Raw genomic sequence first — 14,494 nt, forward strand, 5'->3', positions numbered from 1 at the left:
ATAGAGTCTGAAGGATATGGTGGGGCAACATAAATACTGGTTTCAATAGAGTCTGAAGGATATGGTGGGGCAACATAAATACTGGTTTCAATAGAGTCTGAAGGATATGGTGGGGCAACATAAATACTGGTTTCAATAGAGTCTGAAGGATATGGTGGGGCAACATAAATACTGGTTTCAATAGAGTCTGAAGGATATGGTGGGGCAACATAAATACTGGTGGGGCAACATAAACACTGGTTTCAATAGAGTCTGAAGGATATGGTGGGGCAACATAAATACTGGTTTCAATAGAGTCTGAAGGATCTGGTGGGGCAACATAAATACTGGTTTCTAAAGAGTCTGAAGGATATGGTGGGGCAACATAAACACTGGTTTCAATAGAGTCTGAAGGATATGGTGGGGCAACATAAACACTGGTTTCAATAGAGTATCAAAGATCTGTTGGGTAAACATAATGATTGGTTTCTATACAGTCTAAATGATCTAGTTGGTCAACATAAATACTGGTTTCTAAAGAGTCTGAAGGATCTGGTGGGTCAACATAAACACTGATTCAATAGAGTCTGAAAGATCAGGTATTTCATGAGGGACTAGATTCTATAAAATCTGAAGAATCTGGTGGGTCAACATGAAAACAAGATTCTCTACAGTCTGAAGGATCTGTTGGGTCAACATAAAGATTGGTTTTAATAGAGTCTGAAGGATCTGGTGGGGCAACATACATACTGGTTTCTATAGATTCTCAAAGATCTGTTTGGTCAACATAAAGATGGGTTTCTATATAGTCTGAACGATCTGGAGGGTCAACATAAAGACTGGGTTCTATATAGTCTGAAAGATCTGGTGGGTCAACATAAAGACTGGGGTCTATATAGTCTGAAAATCTGGTGGGTCAACATAAAGACTGGGTTCTATATAGTCTGAAAGATCCGGTGGGTCAACATAAATACTGGTTTCTATAGATTCTCAAAAATCTGATGGGTCAACAGAAATACCATTTTCTATCGAGTCTGAAGGATCTGGTGGGTCAACATAATTAATTGTGTCTATAAAGTCTGAATGATCTGGATCTGGTTAGTCAACATAAATACTCGTTTATTTTGACTCTGAAAGATCTGGTGGGTCAACATTAAGACTGGTGGGTCAACATGGAGACAAGATTCTCTATAGTCTGAAGTACCTGGCGGGTCAACATAAAGACTGGTTTTAATAGAGTCTGAAGGATCTGTTGAGGCAACATAAATACTGGTTTTAATAGAGTCTGAAGGATCTGTTGAGGCAACATAAATACTGGTTTTAATAGAGTCTGGAGGATCTGTTGAGGCAACATAAATACTGGTTTTAATAGAGTCTGAAGGATCTGGTGGTTAAACATAAAGACTGGTTTTAATAGAGTCTGAAGGATCTGTTGAGGCAACATAAAGACTGGTATCTAAGGACCTGGTGGGTCAAAATAAATACTGGTTTCTAAAGAGTTTGAAGGATCTGGTGGGTAAACATAAATACTGGTTTCTATAGAGTCTGAAGGATCAAGCTTGTAGACATAAAGACACAATTATCTGCAGTCTGAAGTATCTGGCGAATCAACAAAAAGACTGGTTTCAATAGAGTCTGAAGGATCTGGTGGGGTAACATAAATACTGATTTCTAAAGAATCTGAAGGATCTGGTGGGTCAACATATATACTGGTTTGTATAGAGACTCAAAGATCTGGTGGGGCAACATAAATACTGGTTTCAATAGAGTCTGAAGGATCTGGTGGGGCAACATAAATACTGGTGGGGCAACATAAACACTGGTTTCAATAGAGTCTGAAGGATATGGTGGGTCAACATAAAGACTGGGTTCTATATAGTCTGAAAGATCCGGTGGGTCAACATAAATACTGGTTTCTATAGATTCTCAAAAATCTGGTGGGTCAACAGAAATACCATTTTCTATCGAGTCTGAAGGATCTGGTGGGTCAACATAATTACTGGTGTCTATAGAATCTGAAAGTTCAGGTGGGTCAACATAATTAATTGTGTCTATAAAGTCTGAATGATCTGGATCTGGTTAGTCAACATAAATACTCGTTTATTTTGACTCTGAAAGATCTGGTGGGTCAACATTAAGACTGGTGGGTCAACATGGAGACAAGATTCTCTATAGTCTGAAGTACCTGGCGGGTCAACATAAAGACTGGTTTTAATAGAGTCTGAAGGATCTGTTGAGGCAACATAAATACTGGTTTTAATAGAGTCTGAAGGATCTGTTGAGGCAACATAAATACTGGTTTTAATAGAGTCTGGAGGATCTGTTGAGGCAACATAAATACTGGTTTTAATAGAGTCTGAAGGATCTGGTGGTTAAACATAAAGACTGGTTTTAATAGAGTCTGAAGGATCTGTTGAGGCAACATAAAGACTGGTATCTAAGGACCTGGTGGGTCAAAATAAATACTGGTTTCTAAAGAGTTTGAAGGATCTGGTGGGTAAACATAAATACTGGTTTCTATAGAGTCTGAAGGATCAAGCTTGTAGACATAAAGACACAATTATCTGCAGTCTGAAGTATCTGGCGAATCAACAAAAAGACTGGTTTCAATAGAGTCTGAAGGATCTGGTGGGGTAACATAAATACTGATTTCTAAAGAATCTGAAGGATCTGGTGGGTCAACATATATACTGGTTTGTATAGAGACTCAAAGATCTGGTGGGGCAACATAAATACTGGTTTCAATAGAGTCTGAAGGATCTGGTGGGGCAACATAAATACTGGTGGGGCAACATAAACACTGGTTTCAATAGAGTCTGAAGGATATGGTGGGTCAACATAAAGACTGGGTTCTATATAGTCTGAAAGATCCGGTGGGTCAACATAAATACTGGTTTCTATAGATTCTCAAAAATCTGGTGGGTCAACAGAAATACCATTTTCTATCGAGTCTGAAGGATCTGGTGGGTCAACATAATTACTGGTGTCTATAGAATCTGAAAGTTCAGGTGGGTCAACATAATTAATTGTGTCTATAAAGTCTGAATGATCTGGATCTGGTTAGTCAACATAAATACTCGTTTATTTTGACTCTGAAAGATCTGGTGGGTCAACATTAAGACTGGTGGGTCAACATGGAGACAAGATTCTCTATAGTCTGAAGTACCTGGCGGGTCAACATAAAGACTGGTTTTAATAGAGTCTGAAGGATCTGTTGAGGCAACATAAATACTGGTTTTAATAGAGTCTGAAGGATCTGTTGAGGCAACATAAATACTGGTTTTAATAGAGTCTGGAGGATCTGTTGAGGCAACATAAATACTGGTTTTAATAGAGTCTGAAGGATCTGGTGGTTAAACATAAAGACTGGTTTTAATAGAGTCTGAAGGATCTGTTGAGGCAACATAAAGACTGGTATCTAAGGACCTGGTGGGTCAAAATAAATACTGGTTTCTAAAGAGTTTGAAGGATCTGGTGGGTAAACATAAATACTAGTTTCTATAGAGTCTGAAGGATCAAGCTTGTAGACATAAAGACACAATTATCTGCAGTCTGAAGTATCTGGCGAATCAACAAAAAGACTGGTTTCAATAGAGTCTGAAGGATCTGGTGGGGTAACATAAATACTGATTTCTAAAGAATCTGAAGGATCTGGTGGGTCAACATATATACTGGTTTGTATAGAGACTCAAAGATCTGGTGGGGCAACATAAATACTGGTTTCAATAGAGTCTGAAGGATCTGGTGGGGCAACATAAATACTGGTTTCTAAAGAGTCTGAAGGATATGGTGGGGCAACATAAACACTGGTTTCAATAGAGTCTGAAGGATATGGTGGGGCAACATAAACACTGGTTTCAATAGAGTATCAAAGATCTGTTGGGTAAACATAATGATTGGTTTCTATACAGTCTAAATGATCTAGTTGGTCAACATAAATACTGGTTTCTAAAGAGTCTGAAGGATCTGGTGGGTCAACATAAACACTGATTCAATAGAGTCTGAAAGATCAGGTATTTCATGAGGGACTAGATTCTATCAAATCTGAAGAATCTGGTGGGTCAACATGACAACAAGATTCTCTACAGTCTGAAGGATCTGTTGGGTCAACATAAAGATTGGTTTTAATAGAGTCTGAAGGATCTGGTGGGGCAACATACATACTGGTTTCTATAGATTCTCAAAGATCTGTTTGGTCAACATAAAGATGGGTTTCTATATAGTCTGAACGATCTGGAGGGTCAACATAAAGACTGGGTTCTATATAGTCTGAAAGATCTGGTGGGTCAACATAAAGACTGGGGTCTATATAGTCTGAAAGATCTGGTGGGTCAACATAAAGACTGGGTTCTATATAGTCTGAAAGATCCGGTGGGTCAACATAAATAATGGTTTCTATAGATTCTCAAAGATCTGGTGGGTCAACAGAAATACCATTTTCTATTGAGTCTGAAGGATCTGGTGGGTCAACATAATTACTGGTGTCTATAGAATCTGAAAGTTCAGGTGGGTCAACATAATTAATTGTGTCTATAAAGTCTGAATGATCTGGATCTGGTTAGTCAACATAAATACTCGTTTATTTTGACTCTGAAAGATCTGGTGGGTCAACATTAAGACTGGTGGGTCAACATGGAGACAAGATTCTCTATAGTCTGAAGTATCTGGCGGGTCAACATAAAGACTGGTTTTAATAGAGTCTGAAGGATCTGTTGAGGCAACATAAATACTGGTTTTAATAGAGTCTGGAGGATCTGTTGAGGCAACATAAAGACTGGCCTCTGAAGAGTCTGAAGGATCTGTTGAGGCAACATAAATACTGGTTTTAATAGAGTCTGAAGGATCTGGTGGTTAAACATAAAGACTGGTTTTAATAGAGTCTGAAGGATCTGTTGAGGCAACATAAAGACTGGTATCTAAGGACCTGGTGGGTCAAAATAAATACTGGTTTCTAAAGAGTTTGAAGGATCTGGTGGGTAAACATAAATACTGGTTTCTATAGAGTCTGAAGGATCAAGCTTGTAGACATAAAGACACAATTATCTGCAGTCTGAAGTATCTGGCGAATCAACAAAAAGACTGGTTTCAATAGAGTCTGAAGGATCTGGTGGGGTAACATAAATACTGATTTCTAAAGAATCTGAAGGATCTGGTGGGTCAACATATATACTGGTTTGTATAGAGACTCAAAGATCTGGTGGGGCAACATAAATACTGGTTTCAATAGAGTCTGAAGGATCTGGTGGGTCAACATAAAGACTGGTTCTATATAGTCTGAAAATAAAGAACATATTCTACAGTTGCCTATGGTAACGTCAGTACAGTAGCCTATGGTATTGTCAGTACGGTAACCTATGGTAACGTCAGTACAGTAACCTATGGTAATGTCAGTACAGTAAACTATGATAACATCAGTAGAGTATCCTATGGTAACGTCAGTACAGTAGCCTATGGTAACGTCAGTACAGTAGCCTACGTTATTGTCAGTACGGTAACCTATGGTAACGTCAGTACAGTAACCTATGGTAATGTCAGTACAGTAACCTATGATAACATCAGTAGAGTATCCTATGGTAACGTCAGTACAGTAGCCTATGGTAACATCAGTAGAGTATCCTATGGTAACATCAGTAGAGTATCCTATAGTAACGTCAGTACAGTAACCTATGGTAACGTCAGTACAGTAGCCTATGGTAACATCAGTACCGTAGCCTATGGTAAACTCAGTACAGTAACCTATGGTAACATCAGTACAGTAGCCTATGGAAACGTCAGTACCGTAGCCTATGGTAAAGTCAGTACAGTAACCTATGGTAATGTCAGTACAGTAGCCTATGGTAACGTCAGTACAGTAATGTCAGTACAGTAACCTATGGTAACGTCAGTACAGTAATGTCAGTACAGTAACCTATGGTAACGTCAGTACAGTAGCTAATGGTAACATCAGTACAGTAGCCTATGGTAACGTCAGCAAAGCAGCCTAGGGTCATGTCAGAACAGCAACATCAGAACAGTAACCTATGGTAACGTCAGTACAGTAACCTATGGTAACGTCAGTACAGTAACGTCAGTACAGCAGCCTATGATAACGTCAGTACAGTAGCCTATGGTAACGTCAGCACAGTAACCTATGGTAACGTCAGTACAGTAACGTCAGTACAGTAACCTATGGTAACGTCAGTACAGTAGCTAATGGTAACATCAGTACAGTAACGTCAGTACAGTAACCTATGGTAACGTCAGTACAGTAACGTCAGTACAGCAGCCTATGATAACGTCAGTACAGTAGACTATGGTAACGTCAGTACAGTAACCTATGGTAACGTAAGTACAGTAACGTCCGTACAGTAGACTGTGTTAATGTCAGTACAGTAGACTGTGTTAACGTCAGTACAGTAACCTGCGGTAAAGTCAGTTCAGTGGCCTATGGAAACATCAGTACAGCAGCCTATGATAACGTCAGTACAGTAGCCTATGGTAACGTCAGTACAGTAACCTATGGTAATGTCAGTACAGTAGCCTATGGTAACGTCAGTACAGTAGCCTATGGTAACGTCAGTACAGTAGACAATGGTAACGTCAGTACAGTAACCTATGGTAACGGCAGTACAGTAGACAATGGTAACGTCAGTACAGTAGCCTATGGTAACGTCAGTACAGTAACGTCAGCACAGTAACCTATGGTAATGTCAGTACAGTAACCTCTGGTAACGTCAGTACAGTAACCTATGGTAACGTCAGTACAGTAACCTATGGTAACGTCAGTACAGTAACATCAGTACAGTAACCTATGGTAACGTCAGTACAGTAACGTCAGTACAGTAACCTATGGTAACGTCAGTAAAGTAACCTATGGTAACATCAGTACAGTAGACTATGGGAACGTGAGTACAGTAACCTATGGTAACATCAGTACAGTAGACTATGGGAACGTGAGTACAGTAACCTATGGTAACGTCAGTACAGTAACCTATGGTAACATCAGTACAGTAGACTATGGGAACGTGAGTACAGCAACCTCGGCTTCGGAGGGGAGGGGCAGGTAGCCTAAACACTCACTGGCTCAGATTGTCAGCTTGTAAGCAGCCGGCTCAGATGCTGGAATACATTTCTGAGTGACAGAGAGGGGTTTGCATAGGCACTTTGTTGCGCTTGTTTGTGGGACTAGAAGAAAAACATCCTGCAATGTAAAAAAAAAATGTTATTAAATCATCTGTTTTTGGAAAATGTTGTTATTTTCCTTTTTTTGATTCTATTCCCTGAACCGATTCCAACCCCTGATTTCCTGTTTCTCCTGACTTCAACTACAGACCTGTTTCCCCTGACTTGTACTTCACGGTTTCTTTTAACTCTACAACAGAGAAGTTTTGGTTGCACTCTAGCCAATCTCAAAGTAGCATTCATTGGAAGAAGAGGTTGCAGGGAAATGAGGAGGAGGGAGGGGTATAATAGAGGAGGATAGAGACAATAGAGGAGAGAAGTGATGGACATGGGACTCAATAATAGTTCATACACAAACAGCTCCCTCTGCTGGCCACTCTCTCAAACAGAAACCATTCACAAACACACGATTCACATATACAGACACCATTCACACACACAAACACAATTCACATATACAGACACCATTCACATATAGAGACACCATTCACATACATTATACACACACGATTCACACACAGACACGATTCACACCCAGACAAGATTCACACACAGGCACCATCCACACCCAAAGACACGATTCACTCAATAATAGTTCATACACAAACAGCTCCCTCTGCTGGCCTCTCTCTCAAAGAGAAACCATTTACACACACAGATACCATTCACAAACACACCATTCACATACAGTATACACACACGATTCACACAGACACCATTCACACACAGTGTTGAATGCCAAAAGCTGATCGAGACCTCGGTTTATTGTTTTTGTAAAGCTGACAGTGTTTTTTATATACTTTTATTTGATTTTGAATCCTGCAGGTCTGTTGGGTTTAGTTTCTGTGAACGCTGCTCTCTGTCCCGGGATCCCTCCATATGAAAGCCCAGCTAGCCTAGCTGGCTCGGCGGTCTCAAAAGGAGGTCGCTATTGAATGTTTCCAGCGATGCAGGAGCTGTGTTTACTTCGCTTTGTTCCAAGACAATGTGGACCGCGCTGACTTTCAATGATGGACAGCTTGCAAAACCTACTGGGGAATCCACGCCGCCTACGTTTTCTTTTTCAACCACCCCAGTAGCCGGCCACTCTGGTCTGGTGGAAGTGTTGAGGCTCCTCACAGCCGACTGGCCGGTGCTCAGCAGGGTTCCATCCCCGAAGGGGTATCCCCCTTCCCTGGAGAACGGAGCTGTTCTCGACCCAACCAACCAGCCATGGAGGTACGTCACTCACCGTGGAAGTCGAAGACAGCGTCCTCTGGCAACGTGGGTCTCCTTGGAGATATTGAGCCCGGACCTGACACAAACCAGAAACGGATTTGCCGCCCTGGATCCAGAGGTCCAGTGCCTTCTTCCTTGGGGGCTTCCCATTCAAGATCGGATCCGGAGATACCTGTATCTTCGTCCTCGGTTCTGTCTCCCTCTCCGGTGGCTTCTACCTCGGGTTCAGATCCTCAGAGCTCCCAGCCTCATCAGAATGTGAGGCTGCCTGATAGACCGGCCCATTCAACATCACCAGCTGTCATCATAGGCAGCTCTATGGTGAGAAACATCTCGGTCCCAAAGGCAAAAACCCTGTGCTAGCCAGGAGCACAAGTACAGGACATAACAAGGCTGTTTCAGACTGTTCTACCACAGGAGCACGAGAACAGGACATAACAAGGCTGTTTCAGACTGTTCTACCACAGGAACACGAGTACAGGACATAACAAGGCTGCTTCAGACTGTTCTACCACAGGAGCACGAGTACAGGACATAACAAGGCTGCTTCAGACTGTTCTACCACAGGAACATGAGTACAGGACATAACAAGGCTGCTTCAGACTGATCTACCACAGGAACACGAGTGTATGTAATGAAACCTAAGATGACTTGGGGTACCAATGTAAGAAATAACACGTAAAAAAACAAAAAACTGCAGTTTCCTAGGAACGCGAAGCGGCCATCTCTGTCGGCGCCGGAAGTTCTGAGAACCTCAGGAGGCTGAAGAAATTCGGCTTGACACCAAAAGCACTCACAAACTTCTACAGATGCACAATCGAGAGCATCCTGTCGGGCTGTATCACCGCCTGGTACGGCAATTGCTCAGCCCACAACCGTAAGGCTCTCCAGAGGGTAGTGAGGTCTGCACAACGCATCACCGGGGGCAAACTACCTGCCCTCCAGGACACCTACACCACCCGATGTCACAGGAAGGCCATAAAGGACAACAACCACCCGAGCCACTGCCTGTTCACCCCGCTATCTTCCAGACGGCGAGGTCAGTACAGGTGCATCAAAGCTGGGACCGAGAGACTGAAAAACAGTTTCTATCTCAAGGCCATCAGACTGTTAAACAGTCACCACTAACATTGAGTGGCTGCTGCCAACACACTGACTCAACTCCAGCCACTTTAATGATGGGAATTGATGTAAAATATATCACTAGCCACGTTAAACAATGATACTTAATATAATGTTTACATACCCTACATTATTTATCTCATATGTATACGTATTTACTGTACTCTATATCATCTACTGCATCTTTATGTAATACATGTATCACTAGCCACTTTAACTATGCCACTTTGTTTACATACTCATCTCATATGTATATACTGTACTCGATACCATCTACTGCATCTTGCCTATGCCGCTCTGTACCATCACTCATTCATATATCTGTATGTACATATTCTTTATCCCTTTACACTTGTGTGTATAAGGTAGTAGTTTTGGAATTGTTAGCTAGATTACTCGTTGGTTATTACTGCATTGCCGGAACTAGAAGCACAAGCATTTCGCTACACTCGCATTAACATCTGTTAACCATGTGTATGTGACAAATACAATTTGATTTGATTTTGATTTGGACATAACAAGGCTGCTTCTGACGGTTCTACCACAGGAGCACGAGTACAGGACATAACAAGGCTGCTTCTGACGGTCATACACAGGAGCACGAGAACAGGACATAACAAGGCTGCTTCAGACTGTTCTACCACAGGAGCACGAGTACAGGACATAACAAGGCTGCTTCAGACTGTTCTACCACAGGAACACGAGTACAGGACATAACAAGGCTGCTTCAGACTGTTCTACCACAGGAACACGAGTACAGGACATAACAAGGCTGTTTCAGACTGTTCTACCACAGGAGCACGAGTACAGGACATAACAAGGCTGCTTCAGACTGTTCTACCACAGGAACACGAGTACAGGACATAACAAGGCTGCTTCAGACTGTTCTACCACAGGAACACGAGTACAGGACATAACAAGGCTGCTTCAGACTGTTCTACCACAGGAACACGAGTACAGGACATAACAAGGCTGCTTCAGACTGTTCTACCACAGGAACACGAGTACAGGACATAACAACGCTGCTTCAGACTGTTCTACCACAGGAGCACGAGTACAGGACATAACAAGGCTGCTTCAGACTGTTCTATCTCAGAAGCCGGTAGCTGACACTGTTAACAGTGGTCTTCCTACTAGGACACACCACCCCAGTGGTCTTCTGTTACTGTAATGTAATTATGCCAATGTGTTTTCATTAATTGAAAACCCTTAATCTATTTTATGAGAATTTGTAAGATTCTTGTTTGCATAAAATAGAGGGAGACCAGCCATTTCAATAATAGGTAACAGTATTTATTCCCGGAGCGAGCTCCCACTTTACCACGAGCAACAGTTTATATACAATAACATGACGTCATTTCATTGCTTAACAGAATCCCCTCCTCTCGACTGGGACAAAGTGAGGTTAATAGTTAATTCTAACTTACTAACACACTCACAGGTCACACAACATTAACTTTAATTAACTTTTGACCCCCCAACATTATCGATCACCACTTAGCTGACAGTTCTAATTAATTACTCCTTGTCCGTGTCTCACAATCCCTTCTTATGAACTCATATTGTTAACCAGATATAATAAAACAGAGTATAAGTTTTACTTAGTTACAGTTCCATTTAAAATGATTTGTTCAGTCATTTAATCATACATTTCCCAACATATTCCTACTAGGACACACCTCCTCAGTGTTAACAGTGGTCTTCCTACTAGGACACCACCTCAGTGTTAAGTGGTCTTCCTACTGGGACACACCACCTCAGTGTTAACAGTGGTCTTCCTACTAGGACACACCACCTCAGTGTTAACAGTGGTCTTCCTACTAGGACACACCTCCTCAGTGTTAACAGTGGTCTTCCTACTAGGACACACCTCCTCAGTGTTAACAGTGGTCTTCCTACTAGGACACCACCTCAGTGTTAACAGTGGTCTTCCTACTGGGACACACCACCTCAGTGTTAACAGTGGTCTTCCTACTAGGACACACCTCCTCAGTGTTAAGTGGTCTTCCTACTAGGATACACCACCTCAGTGTTAACAGTGGTCTTCCTACTAGGACACACCACCTCAGTGTTAACAGTGGTCTTCCTACTGGGACACACCACCTCAGTGTTAACAGTGGTCTTCCTACTGGGACACACCACCTCAGTGTTAACAGTGGTCTTCCTACTGGGACACACCACCTCAGTGATAACAGTGGTCTTCCTACTGGGACACACCACCTCAGTGTTAACAGTGGTCTTCCTACTGGGACACACCTCCTCAGTATTAACAGTGGTCTTCCTACTAGGACACACCACCTCAGTGTTAACAGTGGTCTTCCTACTAGGGCACACCACCTCAGTGTTAACAGTGGTCTTCCTACTAGGACACACCACCTCAGTGTTAACAGTGGTCTTCCTACTAGGACACCACCTCAGTGTTAACAGTGGTCTTCCTACTAGCACACGATTGAGCCTGTACTGAGGGATAAGCGTTGCATAAGAGTGCCGCCAGCTGATGTAAGACAGCATGAAGGAGTGTGTAAGGGTTCACTCCTGGGAAAGGATAAAAAACTGGGTAGCACACAACCTCCCTCTCCTCTTCGGTCTTCTCTCCTCCTTGATCTGGAAACTGGTCGAGGAGCAGGTGTCAATTCATCAGCAGGCTCTCCTCCTCTATCACCTACTTCTACAGAGGATGCACAAGAGTATCCTCCCGGCTGGTAGCACGGAATCGTTTTGAATTCCACCACAACCCCTTCAAATCAGCTGTGGTTTTCTGGAAGGAGAAAAGCATCCACACATTAAAAACCATTAATCCTTTATTTAGAAAATGTCTTGCACAACTAGCTACATGTGCTTTAATCACTTTACACATTTACAGACCTGCAAATCTTTTTATGAGTACGACACCCCATGAAGAGGAGCATGCGGCACCCACACTGCTCAAATCATAGGCACCTTTTATATCCTAATAATGATGTTGGCAGCAGACTGCTTCAGCAGGAATGGTACAGGCCAGGGGTATTCAACTCTTACTTCAACTCTTCCCTGCAGGGCGGAATACAGATGTCAGGGCAGCATACCACCCTGTAGGCCGGAATACAGATGTCAGGGCTACAGGGCAGCATACCACCCTGCAGGGCGGAATACAGATGTCAGGGCTACAGGGCAGCATACCACCCTGCAAGGCGGAATACAGATGTCAGGGCTAAAGGGAAGCATACCACCCTGCAGGATGGAATACAGATGTCAGGGCTACAGGACAGCATACCACCCTGCAGGATGGAATACAGATGTCAGGGCTACAGGGCAGCATACCACCCTCTAGGGCGGAATACAGATGTCAGGGCAGCATACCACCCTGCAGGGCAGAAGACAGATGTCAGGGCTACAGGGCAGCATACCACCCTGCAGGGCGGAATACAGATGTCAGTGCTACAGGACAGCATACCACCCTGCAGGACGGAATACAGATGTCAGGGCTACAGGACAGCATACAACCCTGCAGGACGGAATACAGATGTCAGGGCTACAGGGCAGCATACCACCCTGCAGGGCGGAATACAGATGTCAGGGCAGCATACCAGCCTGCAGGGCAGAATACAGATGTCAGGGCTACAGGGCAGTATACCACCCTGCAGGGCGGAATACAGATGTCAGGGCTACAGGGCAGCATACCACCCTGCAGGGCGGAAAACAGATGTCAGGGCTACAGGGAAGCATACCACCCTGCAGGGCGGAAAACAGATGTCAGGGCAACAGGGCAGCATACCACCCTGCAGGGCGGAATACATATGTCAGGGCAGCATTCCACCCTGCAGGGCGGAATACAGATGTCAGGGCAGCATACCACCCTGCCAGGCGGAATACAGATGTCAGGGCTTCAGGACAGCATACCACCCTGCAGGGCGGAATACAGATGTCAGGGCAGCATACAACCCTGCAGGGCAGAATACAGATGTCAGGGCTACAGGGCAGCATGCCACCCTGCAGGGCGGCATACAGATGTCAGGGCTACAGGGCAGCATACCACCCTGCAGGGCGGAATACAGATGTCAGGGCTACAGGGCAGCATACCACCCTGCAGGGCGGAATACAGATGTCAGGGCTACAGGGAGGCATACCACCCTGCAGGGCGGAATACATATGTCAGGGCAGCATACCACCCTGCAGGGCGGAATACAGATGTCAGGGCAGCATACTACCCTGCAGGGCGGAATACAGATGTCAGGGCTACAGGGCAACATACAACCCTGCAGGATGGAATACAGATGTCAGGGCAGCATACCACACTGCAGGGAGGAATACAGATGTCAGGGCAGCATACCACACTGCAGGGCGGAATACAGATGTCAGGGCAGCTGACCACCCTGCAGGGCGGAATACAGATGTCAGGGCAGCATACCACCCTGCAGGACGGAATACAGATGTCAGGGCTACAGGGCACCATACCACCCTGCAGGGTGGAATACAGATGTCAGGGCTATAGGACAGCATACCACCCTGCAGGACAGAATACAGATGGCAGGGCTATAGGACAGCATACCACCCTGCAGGGGCGGAATACAGATGTCAGGGCTACAGGGACGCATACCACCCTGTAGGGCGGAATACAGATGTCAGGGCTACAGGGCAGCATACCACCCTGCAGGACGGAATACAGATGTCAGGGCAGCATACCACCCTGCAGGACGGAATACAGATGTCAGGGCAGCATACCAGCCTGCAGGGCAGAATACAGATGTCAGGGCAGCATACCACCCTGCAGGACGGAATACAGATGTCAGGGCTACAGGGCAGCATACCACCCTGCAGGACGGAAAACAGATGTCAGGGCTACAGGGAAGCATACCACCCTGCAGGGCGGAAAACAGATGTCAGGGCAACAGGGCAGCATACCACCCTGCAGGGCGGAATACATATGTCAGGGCTACAGGGAGGCATACCACCCTGCACGGCGGAATACATATGTCAGGGCAGCATACCACCCTGCAGGGCGGAATACAGATGTCAGGGCAGCATACTACCCTGC

Source organism: Oncorhynchus kisutch, linkage group LG12 (genome assembly GCF_002021735.2).
Source record: "Oncorhynchus kisutch isolate 150728-3 linkage group LG12, Okis_V2, whole genome shotgun sequence".
NCBI classification, from domain to species: domain Eukaryota; kingdom Metazoa; phylum Chordata; class Actinopteri; order Salmoniformes; family Salmonidae; genus Oncorhynchus; species Oncorhynchus kisutch.